Genomic DNA, 16,632 nt, shown 5'->3' with positions numbered 1-16,632 from the left:
TGAGTAATTTGCACACAGCATGACTTCCCTGGAAGTACACTCATTCCTCACCCTCAAACGGCCGGCCGCCTGTGTGGCACTGCAATGACTCAGCCTGGGAGAGAGGCCCCACACGTGAGCAAGGCTCCAGCCTGAGATCCCGGACGAGAGAGGGAAGCCCTAGGTCTGTTAGTCAGTTAATGGTTAGTTGGTTAGCGGTTAACACAGAGGGGCTTTGGGAAGTCTTTGTTTTAGGGGCTAATGAGGCACCTCTTCGTCTCTCTTCCCGATGTCTAGGCAGTACTGGCTTCTATCACCTTTGGAAAACATCGTCCTAGGAAAGAGTTCACTCAAGTACAAGAGGCCCTGAGCTGGGAAGCAGCCAGCAACGCGCCAGCATCCTAAAGGTCAGAGCTGGGGTCAGTAGCCAGGTTTTGGAAGCATATGGGAGGCGTGCTATCAGAGCCTCTTTTACCTCCTGTAGAGAGAACGGGGTTCATCTCCAGAAGCCCAGGCAGAGGCAATTTACAAGGAAGTGAGCCTGTGGGGAGGAGGCGGATGAGGGGGTGGAGGGCAGTCGACCATTTGAAGTTCCCACAAAGCAAAAAAACATTGTTACCGCCGCTCGGTGAACTTCAGACAGCCGTGAACTCATGACTTGAAGCCACAAAGACGGTTGTGGTTAACACAGACCGACTATTGGATTTAAGGAGACTGTTTTTTTGTGCCAAAAAAATTTATTTGCCTTCCTTCCTCCCCCAAAAATCTGCTTATTATTAAAAAGCCCCGGAGCCTTGGGAACTGGGCTAGAGCAATGTTAGCCTGTCTTTCTCCTGAGCCTCTTGCGGGTACTAAACTGGGGAGGAAGTGCCTGCTTTAGGAAGGAGACCCTCTTTCCACACTGGCTGCAAAGGAAGGGAAAATGAACTTATTTCAAGAAGAAAAAAGGCCAAGAAAACCAAAAGAAGCCAAGAGACAAGGGCAGGAGAGGACATACTCGTCTCTCTTTCTCTTCACAGAGCATCCCTGTGTCCTTGATATACAGCCCCTGGTACCCTCTAGAGCTGGGGGTCTCAACCTCGCATGTACAGAGGGATCCCCTTGGGGCTCTACTACCAGGGGGCGAGAAAGAAGAAAAGCTCCAGCGGAGATCATGAGCCCACGGACCAAGAAGGAGTTGGAAAGCCCCGTACCTGAAACACTTTCATTCTTGGAATCTGGTTTGTCTAAAGACAAAGGGAAACCTTGGTCACTAGATAATAAAACTTCAGAATACAGCATCTGCAGGAAAACAAAACAATATATCGGCTTCAGTGCACCCATGATAACTTGGGGAAAAAAAACCAAAAGAGCAAGCCCACAGTGAGGCAAGGGTCCAAACTAAGTGACAGGTTGAAGTTTAATTAAACTAGTCAAACCTGTATAAAAGCGGAGAAGATTCCAGAGGAGAACGGGGCACTGGAAGAATCGATACGGTTTTAGTGCAGCAGGAAGAGGCGCCCAGCTCAAGGACAGGCCCAGTGGGCTTGTCCAGTCTCTCCAGGGCTCTCTCCATCCTTCTAAAGCATGTCTTCCTGGTCAAAAATAAACTTTCACTGGACTTTCAGATGATTATCTCTACGCAAAAACTCTGACAGGACTCTGTCACTAACTCTAGACCAATTGCATCTGGAGGGGAGATTACGGCAGAGAAAGACAGGCTTTTATCTTAACGTTTCAAAAGACAGGTCTGACAGGAGGTGCAGTGGAGGTGTCCACAGGGAAGGGACATTTCGGTGAGTTGTAGTCACATGTTAGTCGGCCCTTCGTATCTGAAAGGGATTGGTTCTGACCCCCTTGGATATCAAAATCCATGGATGCTCAAATGCCTTATGGAAAGTGGTGTAGTAACAGATGTGGTACATATATACAATGGAATACTACTCAGCCATAAAAAAGAATGAAATAATGCCCAAATGCCTTATGGAAAGTGGTGTAGTAACAGATGTGGTACATATATACAATGGAATACTACTCAGCCATAAAAAAGAATGAAATAATGCCATTTGCAGCAACATGGATGGACCTAGAGATTATCATACTGAGTGAAGTAAGTCAGAAAGAGAAAGACAAATACCATATGATATCACTTATATGGGGAATCTAAAATATGACACAAATGAACTTATCTACGAAATACAAACAGACTCATAGACATAGAGAACATACTTGTGGTTGCCAAAGGGGAGGGAAGGGCTGGGAGTTTGAGGTTAGCAGATGCAAACTATTATATATAGAATGGATAAACAACAAGGTCCTACTGTATAGCACAGGGAACTATATCCAGTATCCTGTGATAAACCATCATGGAAAAGAATATTAAAAAAAGAATGTGTACATATATATATGTATAACTGAATCAGTTTGCTGTACAGCAGAAATTAATACATTGTAAATCAACTATACTTTAATTAAAAATTTTAAAAATTAAATTTAGAAAACAGAAAAATGTGGTATAGTAGTTGCATATAATCTATGCACATCCTCCGGTATACTTTAACTCATTTCTAGATGACTTATAATACCTAATAAAATGTAAATGCTTTGTAAATAGTTGCCGGTATGCAGCAAATTCAAGTTTCGCTTTTTGGAACTTTCTGGAATTTTTTTTCCCCAATATCTTTGATCTGCAGTCGGTTGAATCTAGGGATGCAGGACCCATGGACACGGAGGACCAACGGCACCCAACTACCACAGTGTCAGGTGCTTCTGGGTTCAGAGTATTGACCAGAGCCTCGTCCCCTCACCAGGCCTCCGAGAGTCCCCCTTACCGACTCTAGGGATGAGGTTTCCCCAGACCCAACCTTCTCTCTGGCTACTTTCTCCCGTCTTTCTCTCCCTGGATGCCTAGACCAAGAAAGGAGGTTCGTGAAGATATTTTCCCAGAGTCACAGGCGCTTCCCCCACGCTCCCCCAACAAACCTCAAGGCACCTCCCAGGATTCGGCTCAGAGGGCATCCCGGTCCCCCGAGGCTTCCCTGACTGCCTCCCTTCCTCCTCAGGGACCTCGCTCCCTCCTCAATTCGTGCCAAACGCCTGGTTAAAACGACGACTGGAGATCATTCTCAACCATCGTGGGTTGGTTTAGTCACAGCAATAATAGTAATAATAATAACAATTTAAAAATAGTAATCATTTTAGGGCCTCCCTGGTGGCGCAGTGGTTGAGAATCTGCCTGCCAATGCAGGGGACACGGGTTCGAGCCCTGGTCTGGGAGGATCCCACATGCCGCGGAGCAACTGGGCCCGTGAGCCACAACTACTGAGCCTGCGGGTCTGGAGCCTGTGCTCCGCAACAAGAGAGGCCGCGATAGTGAGAGGCCCGCGCACCGCGATGAAGAGTGGCCCCCGCTTCCCGCAACTTGAGAAAGCCCGCACACAGAAACGAAGACCCAACATAGCAATCAATCAATCAATTAATCAATAAATCTTTAAAAAAAAATAGTAATCATTTTAATTATTTGGACATTTATAAAAAATAAATGTCTCCAAATAAGAAAAATCACATGCCTATTAGAAGGTGTCCACTGACCGGCACTACGAAAACCTACGCACATCTGCGTGGGTCTGTGACAGTGTGGGGACAGCCCAGTTCCATCAGCCCCCAGATAGGCACTTACAATACTGGTGCCCAAGCCGAGGTGACATTCTGCTAGCATCAATGCCAGGACCACGCAAAATGATGGAAAAACCATTAGCAAGCGACCGGGCTGGCACGAGCAGAAGCCAAGGCTAGAGGCAGACGAGACATGACAACAGGCGTAGGTGCCATAGGAGGTGAGGCAGCAAAGATGCTGAGGGAGAGGGCACCCCCCCCCCCCCCCGCAAAGATCCTGGGCCCCCCGCCGCCTCTAGAAAGAGCGCAGGACCGACCGCTGGCAATGACACACTGAGGCTGCCTGGGCTTCGTTTTAATATGGAATTGGGGGTGGGTACAGGAAGCTTGGATCAAGAAGAAATAATAGACCATTTTAAGAGTACTAAAATGGCCCATTTTATTTGTCAAGTAATTTATCAGAGATTTTGTGATCCTGAACCATTACTCTTGTACTATTTTTACACATTAGGATAACATCCATAGAACATTGAGTATTTTCCTAAATACTGGATTCTTTTACTAAGTAAATGTTGGTCACTTTCACTAAATAAGGGTACGTTAAACGCATTTCGAGGTACGATTTGACTGTGCCAACTTTTTGTCCTCCACTTCTCTTAACGAAGAGAACTTCTTATGTATTTTTTTCCTCTAAAACGGACTGTGCGTTGTTATAAGCAGGTCTCTGATCTTGTATCTTTGTAGTATTTCACAGCCCCGAGTCCAGTGCTCAAGGAGATGCGGAGAGACCAACAGAAACCAGTGGCACAGGGCAGCTCACTCCCCTGGGAGGGCGTCTGGCAATCAGCACGCCACCAGCTGCAGGAAGATGCCCACAGTCAAAATAGCAACTGACGTGGGGACACAAGAAGGAGAGGGAGCTAAAATAAGCACACAATCCTCCCTGGTGACATCCAGAAACACCACCTCCCCTCTGTCCTTGGGGACACCTTCCTATGGGGACACGCTTGCCACTTTATGGGCTTTATGCTGCCACCAGGTGGGCTTCCCATGTGTCCCATTACAGCACAGGTTCTTAAAAGGCCATGTCAGGTCCTCGTGCATTTTCAAATATGCTCCTGTAAAACCCTGGGAGGTGTTCTGCTCCACAGTTCAAAGGATGTACGTGTCATCCAAAATTGCAAGCAGAAAAATTAAGTTAATGGGCTGAATTCTCAATTTTAAGATCTCTCATACATTATTTTTCAAATTCTTTGGTGTCTCCTACTACTTGCCTAAGAGCAACCACAAAATAAATAAACAAGTAGCAAACAAACCTTGAAGGAAAACTCAGCTTGCTGTTTGACAGATATGAAATCATATTCCCAAGCATATAATATTGTTTACGGCATCCAAATATAGAGCTATGTGTCCCTCAAAATTAATCTGTTGAAATCCTAATCCCCATTGTGATGGTATTTGGATGTGGGGCCTTTGGGAGGTGATTAGGTTATGAAGGTGGGACCCTCGTGATGGGATTAGTGCCCTTACAGAAGAGACATAGAGCTTGCTTCTGCTCTCTGCTCTCCTCCAAGGGACGACACAGGAAGAAGGCGGCTGTCTACAAACCAGGAAGGGAGCCCTAACCAGGAACTGAATCTGCCAGCTACTTGCCCTTGGACTTCTCAGCCTCCAGAATCATGAGAAATAAATAAATGTTTGTTGTTTAAGCCACTCAGTCTATGGTATTCTGTTACCACAGCCTGACCTAAGACCTATAGTAAGACAGATAGTAAGAACCACCTTTATATTTACGAATGATATAAATATATACACACACACACATACACACACATATGTATATAGGTATACATGTATATATACACACATACGTCACATACACACATATATTTGTAATTATAATGACACAACATACCATGTGCCAAGTTGCAACACAGAACCCGACATTTCAACATTTCACAGCGTGCCTCAAAGGGTCTGACTATCTCCAAATGCCCTTAAATCTGAACACACCTCAAAATCCCCACAAGAGCACATTTTCCTAGGCAGCCCCAGGAGGCACCCTAGATGTGCAGCCATCACAGCAAAAACAGAACTAAGACCCTTCCCAGGCTCACAGGATCCAGCACACGCTGTTCCCTCTGCTGGAGACACATGGGGTCTCCCCAGTGGACTGGAGTGGGCTCAAAGCAACCACCACGATCATAACCCCTCTTTGGACTCCTGGACTCCATCGACCCTTGAAATTCAGCAACTGGTGAGGGCAGATATCTTTTATCACTCTTTGTTGGCTTTACATGTGCATGTTTTCATGAAAATGAGATGACAAGGCTAGGTCTTGCTCTTTCTTTCCTAAATGAACAACAAACACAAATGTAAGAACCTACTGATGTGCAAACTGTATTTGATAAGAAAAATATATACTAAGCGCGGCGGTTCACCGTCAAGCATATGTGCCCATCAACCATCATGGCAGGTAAGGAGGTGATGGGTCCTGGTGGACTCCAGGCCACCCTCCCCTCCTCTCTCTCATCTCTGGGTGCCTGTTACAGATGTGGGTCTCAAAAGCTTCAAGTATGAGGAGCCCCCTTTCAACGCCAACATTGCCTCTTATCCGTAGCACACCAGCAGTTGTGTGTTTGGTGAGACAATGTCAAAAGGCTGCTACGAATTCAGCGATGCATCTCACAGGTTTATATCTTGTAAGTCACAGCACTTATGGACATTTAAAGTAGTACCCTTACGAGTCACGATTCAGCCTGCAGACGGTGCTCAGGAACAACACACAGACCACAGCAATAAAGTGAATATCGTGATAAAGTGAGCCACACGAGGCTGTTGGTTTCCCGGTGCGCATAAAAGTTATGTTTACACTACACTGTCGTCTGTTAAGCGTGCAATAGCGTTATGTTGAAAAAGTGCGCATACCTTAGTTAAAAAATATTTTCTTGCTAAACCATGTTAACCATCATCTGAGCCTTCAGGCAGTTGTAGTAGTGACATCTAAGACCGCTGGTCACAGATCACCATAACAGAGTAATAATGACAAAGTGTGAAATACTGTGAGAATTACCAAATGTGACACAGAGACAGGAAGTGAGCAAATGCTCTTGGAAAAAGGCGCCCACAGGCTTGCTCAACGCAGGGTTGCCACAAACCTTCAGTTTGTCAAAAGCAAACACAGGATCTGTGAAATGCAATAAAGCGAGGACTGCCTGTGAACTCCTCCAGCCTCTGTGGTAACTCTGAAGGGCAGGGCAGAAGCAGGGCTGTGTCAAGGCGGGGGCCCCCGTGGGCAGGCCTGCCGGGCCCACTTGCTGGCTGCGTGCTCGCCCACTGGTCCCTGGGACCACCTGCTCTAGCCCTCAGGTGGTGGCCCCCAAACACAGAGACAACTTAACTGGACCCCCTGAAAGCACAGGTCCCAAAGGGGAAAGCCCAGTCGGGTCTGTTCCTTGGAGAGGTGGCCCGATGAAGCAACAACACGAAAAAGTTGCTGAAAGGGCTAGAAGAAACCATTTTTGTATGGAGGTGCCAACACAGAAATTAGGAAGTGAGAGAGAAATGACTGAAAATGTTGTGCCCAAACTTCTAACCCTGACCTAGTGAGCAAACTGGTGGACTCAGCCCTTCACATGGAGGACGCAGGGACATCCTGATGGAGGGAACAGCATTGCTCAGAAACCACACCCTCACCGAGCTTCCAAAAGTAAAAGAAATAAGCAAGTGAGACCGGAGAACTGAGGCCACTTAACGTGACCTGAGTCAGCATACTGAGGATAAGTACACACCTCTGGGGACGATCAGCCACTGATGGTTACGGCAGGTAATGCTGCGAACTCCGCTGCTCATTGGTAACGGAATCTTTTTTATTTTTTTAAATTGATTGATTGATTTTTGAACTGAAGTATAGTTAATTTACAAAATTGTGTTATTTTCAGGTGTACAGCAAAGTGATTCAGTTATACGTATATCTATTCTTTTTCAGATTCTCTTCCTATATAGATTATTACAAGATATTGAGTAGAGTTCCCTGTGCTATACAGTGGGTCCTTGTTGTTTATCTCTTTTATATACAGTAGTGTGTATCTGTTAATCCCAAACTCCTAATTTATCTCACTCCCTCTCTGTTCACTGAATTTTAATCATTCTTTGATCAAGTATCTAGAACCTGACATCCGTGAAAGTGTCACAAATGCATGAAAAACGCACATTTTCCGAGTATTAGGGGTAAAGTTTAGTTAATAACAATAACAGCAGGGACTAATACTCCTATAGCAGCCAGGCACTGTTCTAACCACTAGGTACATATCAACCATTTACCATCACTCCTCACTACTATTATTATCCCCATTCTACAGATGAAGAAACCAAGGCATTGAGAGGTTCCCAAGGTCACACAGGTGGTCAGTAGCAGAGTTTGTCTGCAGAGCTCTCACTCTTAACCACTACGCTATGCTTCACCAGTGATTAAACAATAAGGTAAAATCTTTAAGAGAAAGAAAAGCCTTCTCACAAGATTCTGCACATTTCATGGCTGGTGTCTCCAAGCTAAATCTATACACCTTATAATAACCACAGATTTGGTTCTGACTTCTCCACCCTTCACCACTGTGGCAGTCCAAACCCAGTTTTATATCCCACACGTTGTGGGTGATGCCTTATTGCCTGGAGAGAAATAATAGGAATCTCTCCCTAGGTCTTGGGGTAGGGCTCACCCACCTTGCAGAGATGCCCCATGAGCCTGCTAGAACATGCACCAAAGTCCCACTGTGGGCCGTCTGTGCCCTGGAGATCACTTTAATCTAGTTTATTACAACCAAGTCAAACAGGTGCGTACTTAGTATCTGCTGGGTACGAGGCACTGCACGGGTGCAACAAAGAAAAAGGAAACTCAGGCAACAAGGAAGAGCGGAAAGACTTTTAAATAAAAAGTAACTTAAAGGTCCAAGTAGAAGAGACTGCAACACAGAACTGAGGGGAGAAGAGGGGAGAGATAAATCCCGAGGTTTCTCTTCAAGAAGGCAAAATCCTCTGGGCATCGACCCTGAGAATTAGAAAGCAGCTCAGGAAACTCCCATACCTTCCCAGTGGGAAGAGGAAACAGCCACTCTGGAAATCAGTTAGGCAGGTTTTTATAAAGCTAAACACGTACTTACCATACGACCCAGAAACCCCACTCCTAGGCTTTTATTCGGGAAAAAATGAAAATGTATGTTCCCATAAAAACCTATACATGACTGTTATTGGAGTTTTAGTCATAATCACCCCAAATTTGAAACAACGCAAATGTCCTTCACCTGGTGACGGGATCAGCAAACTCTACATCCACAATGCAACACTCCTCAGTAATAACAAGGAACAAACTACCGATAACACACAACAGCGCTGGTGCATCTCAACAGCGACAGACTGCATGATTCCATTTACAGGGCATGACGGAAAAGGCGAGACTGTAAGGACAGAAAACGGATCAGTGGTTGCCAGGGGTCGCGGCTCGGTGATTACAGTGGGGCATGAGGAACATTTCAGGGGGATGAAAACTTATAGTTTGATTATGGTGGTTACACAACTGTATGCACATACTGAAACTCATAGCTGTACGCTTTTTAAAAACGGCTCTGGGCTTCCCTGGTGGCGCAGTGGTTGAGAATCTGCCTGCCAATGCAGGGGACACGGGTTCAAGCCCTGGTCTGGGAAGATCCCACATGCCACGGAGCAACTAGGCCCGTGAGCTACAATTACTGAGCCTGCGCGTCTGGAGCCCATGCTCCGCGACAAGAGAGGCCGCGATGGTGAGAGGCCCGCGCACCGCGATGAAGAGTGGCCCCCGCTTGCCGCAACCAGAGAAAGCCCTCGCGCAGAAACGAAGACCCAACACAGCCATAAGTAAATAAATAAATAAATAAATAAAATTTTAAAAAAATAAAAATAAAAACGGCTCTGATGTCCTGCTAGCCATCTTTTTTTTTTTTTTAATTTATTTATTTAATTTATTTATGGCTGTGTTGGGTCTTCGTTTCCGTGCGAGGGCTTTCTCTAGCTGCGGCGAGCGGGGGCCACTCTTCATCGCGGTGCGCGGGCCTCTCACTATCGCGGCCTCTCTTGTTGCGGAGCACAGGCTCCAGACGCGCAGGCTCAGTAGTTGTGGCTCACGGGCCCAGTTGCTCCGCGGCATGTGGGATCTTCCCAGACCAGGGCCCGAACCCGTGTCCCCTGCATTGGCAGGCAGACTCTCAACCACTGCGCCACCAGGGAAGCCCCTGTACGCTTTTAAAAAGAGTGAATTTCACTGAACGTAAATTATGTATCGATACATCCGACTTTTTAGAAGCAGCTCAGAGCAATTATGCTGACAAAATTACCTCATGGAATGGGGCTCTTAGTATCGTCTACAAGGGTCTACAGACCATTTATCCACCTTCCTGTATGTACCCCCTCCCCCAATTTCTTCTCATATAATATTTACAGGAAGATGATTAGCTGCTCATTGGTAGGAGAAAAAGCTCCGTTAGTCTGATAACATTTCTTAAAGTAACCTCTTAGTGTTTAGATAATTATGGGAACTCTACCGTACTAAAAATAGACATGAGTATTGGCTCTTTTTCCCTTGTGCTATATACGTGCCTGCTAATCGCTAAGAAGGCAAGTAAGATGCCAGCGGCTCTGTCCATGGACACATTGCCACTCTAAAACCATTACATCACCAGGAAGTCCAGGTCCTTATGTCCATACGGTACCTATGTTCAGTATATTGAACTACACTGAAGGTCGACCAAGGTCACTGCTAAGAGCTTTAGGCAAGAGCTAAATCTAAGAAAGACCCTGATTATTGAATTGGAAACCTTATTAGGGTAGGAAAATCAAAAACATCACTGTCCCATTGAACAACATAACTGCTCAGTGACTTGGTCTACATGTGCAGACCAAAAGCAATGTGAACGATTCTGGTTCTTTCCTTCATACAATACCCAGCAGATATGTCTTGATTGCCTACGTGTGTGAGGCATGAAAGATACATGTTTATCATTGTAAGTCCCTGTCCTTATGGAGTTTACATTCTCTTGGGAGGGACAGATGAACTATAAATAAGTGAATGGACAAATAAACCAAGTGATGAATCAGTAAGAGACCGAATGCCCACTAATTGGAGCAGGAAGGAAGGAAAAGCAGGGTAAGAGGCTGGGGGCTTCTCATGTAGATAAAATGGTCAGGTCTCTGAGGCGGTCACCTCTGAGCAAAGACATGGAAGAAATGGCCAAAAAGCTGGTGGGTATGTGGAGGGAGAGGGTTCAGGAGGGGGAAAGAAGGGCCAGTGCGAAGTTTCAAGCTTTGAGATGGGGGTGTGATTTGTGGGTGCGTGGGACTAGCAAGGTGGCCGGTGTGGCCAGAGCCGAGTGAGGGGCAGGAAGGGCGCCGGGGAAGCCAGCAGGCAACGTCCGGCAGACGCAGGTGAGCACAGGTCCTAGAGGCCCTGTGCCAGGGAAGGACCTGGGGTTTGATTCGGCGTTGCCGGAAGGCACTGCAGGGTGTGGGCCAGGGAGACAATGATCTTGATTTAGTTTTAGAGAATCAGTCTAGCTGCCCTGAGGAAAACAGACTTTGGGGGGTAGGTAGATGGGGAAGAGGGAAAGAAGAAGCAGGGAACTTGATAGGAGGCTACCACAGCCAGGTAGGCGGGGCCAGTCAGCCCCGAACTGGGTGTCAACGGAGGAGGAGATGCAGAGAGGAGGGGCAGACTGGACCCTGGGTGCAGGATGGCGCCACCGACTGAGATGGAAGATGACGGATGGTGCTGATGCAGGAGGTTAGTTCCATACACAGGAGCAGCCGTCTGAGTTGCTAGGAAATGTAAATTATGTTGCTTTCAGGGAGTTCAAGAGGTGAATTAAGATAAAGAAAGGTTAATTTGACCTAAGTAACATCATACCTTATGACTACATAAGCTTTGCAGTGGAAATAACTGACTCAGGACCAGTTTAGATATTAATTTTATCTTGCAGTAGCATTCCCACTGACTAGGTAATTCACTATAGACAGCTAAGAAATGGATTTGTGTAAGAAACTAGATATACCATTAACGAACTTTCCAGGAAACAAAGATTTCCAGGGAAGCTAATAAAAACTTCAAAGCTTTCTGTAGTGTATCACCAAGGCTTTGAAGATCCCCCTTATTTAACCCTTGCTAAAAGAAAAGAATGTCAGCAAGACTGTAGAGTATGGATATTCCTTACTATATTTACATTACAAAAAAGCTTTGTCTGACGGGAAAGAGAAGTCAAATTATAAGACCCTTTAATTGGCTTACATGTTAAAGCCTTTGCAATAAACACTGTTTGTTAGATGTAATCCACATCAAAACATTTATCTGCTTCACAGATTATTTTCTTCAAGTAGTCCTAAGATTTCTGTGTTGAGGAAACTCTGAGTTTTATGAAGTTGCATGGAACTTAGAAAGAGGCCAGAAACAGCATATAAATGCACAGCTGGAGCATGTTTGATTCCTGTAAGGAAGAGTGAGGGGCAGGAAAGTCACCAAAGCTCAGGACGCCGTGCCCGTCCCCAGAATCACATCTGTTTCATCCAAGACAAGATTCGTGTCTAGGATTCAAAACACAAGGAAAAGTTTAACTTGTTTTGGTTGGAATAACTTAGCCTGCTAACCTCTCCACAGCGTCTTCCAGGAAGATATCAACTCCCATATTTTCCATCTTTTCCTCCCTCTTTCCCCCAAGTCAACCTGAAGAGAAACAGCACAGAGCCGGATGGGGAACCAGATCAAAACACACTTTGGGGCGCCAAGCATGGGGACCTCTGTAGACAACACCCTTTCAACCAATTCCTGTTGGTGAGAAAATGTTTCCATCCAGCTGGAACCACCCACACTTGTAACCATCTTATAAACTTGGTCTGCTTTTGATTTTTTAAGTTTTACTCAAAAGAAATAAGCTCCCCAATGTAACCATACTCGTTCAAGCTCCCTCTCATCAGCCAAGAGAAAAATGTCCTTTTAGTCACGTACGGCTGGGACAGGTGACCTAAATGGCTTCCCGGTGTCACATTTTTGAAGTTCTTTAATGGTTTTCCAGGTGTTTTCCTACCACCCTGTATCTCTCAGGATATAATCTTGGAAAGATCTCTTCTCCAAAAAATTCACTGTTTTGCTCTAAAGGATTAAGAAATCAAATTAAGAAACTCAAAATCTCTGAATTTAGTGACTTTTCCCACACTATTAGCTATTTTTTTAAATAAATTTATATATTTTATTTTATTTATTTTGGGCTGTGTTGGGTCTTTATTGCTGTGCGCGGGCTTTCTCTAGTTGCGGCGAGCAGGGGCTACTCTTTGTTGCGGTGCGCGGGCTTCTCGTTGCAGTGGCTTCTTTTGTTGCGGAGCACGGGCTCTAGGCGCGCAGGCTTCAGTAGTTGTGGCACGTGGGCTCTAGGCGCGCGGGCTTCAGTAGTTGTGGCACACGGGCTTAGTTGCTCTGCGGCATGTGGGATCTTCCCAGACCAGGGATCGAACCCGTGTCCCCTGCATTGGCAGGTGGATTCTTAACCCCTGCGCCACCAGGGAAGTCCCACTGTTAGCTATTAAGGACAGATTTTTTTCTGGCTTGTTGCTTTAAGATGTCAAGATGTATTCTGCTTTTCTAATCTGGACTTGGGATTTCCTTTCACATCACCCCTCATTTTTACACTAACCAGATGTTTCTGCCTTTTTCCAGAAGACAGCCGTATTGAGACTTTACACTCTAGGCTTCTCCCAGGTCATCCGTTCAGATATTTACCTTATTTCTTCCCAGTGGTTCCAGACAAATCTTCTTTATTTCCATTTTTTTTTTTTAAATCTCAGAGTTAAAACACACACATGCCCACACACTGTCAAATCCTCTGCCAAGACTGATTAGTGTGGTTTTCTCTTTGGACTCATCTATAATGCCCTGAAGATGGATTATATCTGGATTCCCAGAGGTCTGTTCAATATTAACCATGACGATGTGAAATGTTAGACAATTGGGTCTGTCTGAACCTCCATTATTAATCCAGTCTGCTACTGTTTCTTGGTGAGATTCTATAACCCCTTTAGAAACTGTCACTGGCCCACCTGTAAAGCTAATGAAACCTATAATCTCCCTCTCCTGAGATATTCTAAAGCAAAACAGTAGCTATAATGGCTGTTCTAGAACAGGGATCAGCAAACTGCAACCCCTGGGCCATATCCAGCCCACTGTCCATTTTTGTCAATAAAGTTTTATTGGCACACAGCCATGCTCATTTCTTTCCATATTCTAGGGCTGGTTTCCTGCCACAAGAGTTGAGTTGAATAGTTGTGACAGAGACGGTATGGCCCCCAAAGCCTGACATATTTACCATCTAGCCCTTCACAGAAAGTCTGCCCACCTCTGCTTTAAAATGAATGGCTCTGAAGACAATGATTATGAATCCCACTCTGTGATTTTGCAAAGATACTTCATTAGAATATCATTTTTCTCAGGGTAAAAATGAAATGATAAAGTTACATGTAAAAGTGCTGGGACTCAGTAGGCAGTTAATACTTGTCCCTTCTAGTTGCCAAGGTCCTTCTGGACCTTCAGTCTCTTCCTCTCGGCTCTGTTCTCCCTGCAGAGTTGGAATTTTCCTCCTCTTGGCATCACAAATTATTTCAATATTGGCTGTTCCGTCCTCTCATTATCTACACACTTGTCTTTCTTCCCATCTAGAAGGTGGCTTTCTCTGGGAAGTGCCATATCTGAGTTACCTTTGTTTCCCCAGGGCCTGACACACAGCAAAATCCTAGCAAAGATTTTTTTCTTCCAGAAAATAAGTGAGTCAAGAAATAGCAAATGAACACTAGAAGTATTTGTAATTCTAAAAGATGCCAGGCAAAGATCATTTATAATAGATTAGTATATAGTACCAGGCTTCCCAAACTAAGTGTCACAAACAACGAGCACTTTGGTGGGCAGGGGGCTGGGGTGTCGTGGATTTAAGGCTACAGCTTGCTACATATTACAGCTGGTTTACTGACAAGGCAAAGGGGAAGTTAACACTCCTTCCTTGTGTAGGTACAAGGAAGTTCCTAGAACCCAAGAACGCAAAAGTGATTCCTGTTTACACCCAACAACTTACAAAAATATTCTCTAACCAAACCTCTCATCTTTGAATGACAATGTAAAGTATGATATTCTTTGTCTATAACAAGAGCCTGAATTTAAGATTTCTAATCATAGTGATACACTTTAGCATCCAATAATTCCTTTGAAAAGATAGTTGTTTTGGTTTTTCATGGATTTAAATGAAGAGATTCATTTGTTTAAAAATGAATTTTAAAAATGAACTAGGCAGTGAGGATATAACAGTGAAGAAATAAAGTTCTTGCCCTCACTTCACGAAAATAAATTAACTTAGAGAGAGCTTAGAATTCATTTTGACAAGATTCTTCTCTGAGTTATTTTCCATAAATTTTCCATTATATTTCATACATAACTAAGAGGGTCTCACATTTCCAAAGTAGAGGCAGGTTTCCGTATTGGATTGTTTCCCATTGCTGCTGTAACAAATTACTATACACTTGGTGGCTTAAAACAACTTTATTATTATCTTACAGTGCTAGAGGTTAGAAGTCTGAAATGGGTCTCACTGGCCTAAAAATCAAGGTGTCAGCAGGGCTGCATCTCTTCTGGAGGCTCCAGGGGAGAATCCATTTCCTTGCCTTTCCAGTTTCTTGAGGCCACCTGCATTCCTTGACTCATGGCCCCCTCCTTCATCTTCAAAGGAGCAAAGCACAGAGACTTTATCACATGGCATCATTCTGACACTCACTCTCCTGTGTCCCTCCATCACGTCAGAGGACCCCTGTGATTACATTGCACCCACCTGGATCATCTGGGATAATCTCCCCATCTCAAGGTCAGCTGAGACCTTCCTATTTGCCATGTAACCTAATATATGCATAGCTTCGGTGGATTAGGACATGAACCATGATTCTTTGGGGAGTCACGATTCTTCCAACCACACATCTTTGTAGCAATCAGTTCAATAAGCCCAGGTCATATGCACGACGCAGTGTGAAAGCTGAACACCACGACCCCTTACTAGCATGTTTCTCCTACCCTTGCGGTTCCCCGGCGGCTGCCAGAAGCGCACCACCTCTGTTCCTCCCCCAGCCCCTCCGTAGTTGCCATTTCCTCTCCATCAAACCATGTTCCATTCATCCCCTCAGCTCTTCTAAGAATAAAACTGACTTTTCTCCCACCTGTGCCCCCTCCAAGTGAAGGGAAAACCATGCCCTTTCCTCCATCCTTCTGTTCTTGTGAGGGATCAAACCCCCTTGCCCAAGTGCTACACAAAGATTTGTTAATTATAGTAAACGTCATTCATATTTGATGCTCCCAGTCTACATGCATCATATCGTAATGCTCCACCTTCAACCCAGAGAACCCCAAAACACGCAAGCAAGGAGGCACCCCACAGAGCAGCCTTTCCAGCCCCTGCAGTCTATTGGTGAAGAAATGCTTGTGATCGCAGCAGTGAAGCCAGAGTCTGCTTATCTGCAAGACGACAGGCCTAGAATCTCACCGAGCCCTGCATTTGTGACTGGCAGCTGTATGTCAGGGGTACGCGAAGACACCGTTCCCTGGAGGAGGTATGTCCACAGGATGCAGCCAACCAACTTTGAGCACGGAGAACAAGCTTTTGTCCAAACAGGGATAACCATACACCGCAGAAGCCTCCAGAGCTGGGTGAGTATGACATCGCCCTCCTTGCCGTCTGCTCCGCCATGGTTCTCCCCTCATACTCAGGAAGAGGGGACCGGGAGCTGATTGGAGCTGATGGGAGGCGTGGCCACCTCCTGGTAGTGGTTTTCCACAGCCGCCCACGTGTAAAATGAAAAACACCTGGCTCCACAGGTGTTTGTGGGAACGCAGGGATTCCCTTGCTCCACTAAACTTCTACTAAAGCCTCAAATGTAGTGATCAACCCACACAGCACAGCCTTGGGGGAAAAGCTGCTGATAAAGCCATCGAAGCTGCTTGAAGAAAGAAGGGCAACCCCG

General features: G+C 45.4%; 1 protein-coding gene across 6 annotated transcripts in view; it reads right to left on the bottom strand.

Moving 5' to 3' along the window:
- The window catches only part of SVIL (supervillin), a 241,499-nt gene that overhangs the window by 178,076 nt on the left and 46,791 nt on the right, over positions 1-16,632 (bottom strand). Inside the window, exon 3 of one of the 6 annotated variants that reach the window (XM_059909480.1) lies at positions 1,173-1,260. The exons of the other annotated variants lie outside the window; for them this stretch is intronic. The gene's annotated coding sequence lies outside the window, so the exon portion shown is untranslated. The remainder of the gene's footprint in view (positions 1-1,172; positions 1,261-16,632) is intronic. 6 annotated transcript variants of the gene reach the window in all.

The sequence above is a fragment of the Balaenoptera ricei genome, chromosome 2 (assembly GCF_028023285.1).
Source record: "Balaenoptera ricei isolate mBalRic1 chromosome 2, mBalRic1.hap2, whole genome shotgun sequence".
In the NCBI taxonomy this organism is placed as follows: domain Eukaryota; kingdom Metazoa; phylum Chordata; class Mammalia; order Artiodactyla; family Balaenopteridae; genus Balaenoptera; species Balaenoptera ricei.
Note: the sequence above shows the minus strand (reverse complement) of the source record. Positions and strands in the feature narration are given on the sequence as shown.